The sequence below is a fragment of the Octodon degus genome, unplaced genomic scaffold, assembly GCF_000260255.1.
Source record: "Octodon degus isolate 3935 unplaced genomic scaffold, OctDeg1.0 scaffold00409, whole genome shotgun sequence".
NCBI lineage: Eukaryota > Metazoa > Chordata > Mammalia > Rodentia > Octodontidae > Octodon > Octodon degus.
Window position 1 is genome coordinate 379,665 of NW_004524985.1, and position 1,457 is coordinate 381,121.

The following is a 1,457-nucleotide window of genomic DNA, read 5'->3' on the forward strand; positions in this document are numbered from 1 at the left end:
CGGGGTGTTCAGGGTCTTACTACATAGATCCGACTCGTAGTGATCCTCTTGTTTACAGCCTTCCAAGTGCTGGGATTACAGGTGCTCGCCACCCGCCCAGTGCAGTCTCTGTCTCAACACACCCCGGCGGTGGGGCCGGGACCACACGCCAGGGATCGAACCTCACCTCGGTCGCTGCACTCTGCCTAAGCAGGCGCTTTAGTCTGCTGAGCTATCAGGCGAGCCCTGAGTTTAAATATTGTGATGGAGATTCAGAAATAAAGTCAGAAGTTTGACAGTAAAGAGAAGTGAGCTATCATGCCACTGAAAGACTGGGAGAAACTTAAGTACTTGTATATATTTAAATGAAAAAAGCCGGCATAAGAAGGCCACACGTACTGTACTGTTTGCTCTGAGGACAGGAAGAGGATCCGTCTTTGCAGAGTAAGGGAGGAGGGAGACTAAGTGCAGCACAGCGGGTTTCACAGCAGCGAAACTGCCCTGGATGGCGCTGTACCGGGGCCTCACGCCCGTGCATTCGCCAGAATCCACCAGTGCGCGGCACAGGAAGGGACCTCGTGGGCAGCTGGCGTCTGCGAGGTCAGGGTGCCTCAGCACTGGCTCCCCCACTCTAACAGGTGTGCCAAACTCATGCACCTCTTCAACACCAGGGGAAGATGGGTGGGAGGAGGTGGGGAAGCGAGGAAGGGGTAGAGGCGAGCTCTGCTTGTCACCCAGTTTTTCTTTTTTTAATTAATTTATTTATTTGGTACAGTGTCTCCCTATGCAGCTCAGACTCAGTCATATCCCTGTCTCAGTCTCCCTAGCGCTGAGATTATAGGCATGCGCCACCATGCCTGGCTTCAGGGTCAGCACAGGGGGGAATAAACCCGGGTCCTTGCGCTTGCCAGCAGGCACTTAGACCACTGAGCTATCTCCCCAACCCCAATTTTTCTATAAATCCAGAGATACACTAAAAAAGTCTCTAAAACATGTTCGTAATTTGAAATAATTAGTACGTTGCTATTATCACAGGCTAAGTTGGCAGTTGCGTGGCCTACAAACAGCAATTACCCTGGGTTCCTTTCACTGTATTATATTCAGAATGCACATGGCTGTGGGACTGCTCACAGCCTGAGATTCATGCTAAAGTTTCTTTAGCAGATTGTTTTCAGTTATAAGTTTAGCTGCTGTTATTGTTTTTGAAAATATGATTCGTCCCTTAGCAGCTTTCAACTTAGTAAAATGAATGTGTGATCCCTCAGCTTTGCTAACTGTTGCGGCATCCATTTGCCAGATACCACAATAACATTCAGGAGGATCCTCATTGGTTGTTAAAAGTTGGGATGACCCTAAACTCTCTCAGTCCATCAGATAGTGCGGGGAATTATGTTCATTGCTAGTCAGTCACATCCAGCTAATATCATGGTGGAAATACATTTATGGCAATAAACAGGAACAGTCCCATATTTTATCTT

General features: G+C 48.2%; 1 protein-coding gene across 1 annotated transcript in view; it reads left to right on the forward strand.

Annotated features, from left to right (window-relative positions):
• Lrrk2 (leucine rich repeat kinase 2) overlaps positions 1 to 1,457 on the forward strand; it is a 155,425-nt gene that overhangs the window by 83,674 nt on the left and 70,294 nt on the right. The gene's annotated exons all lie outside the window — the stretch shown is intronic.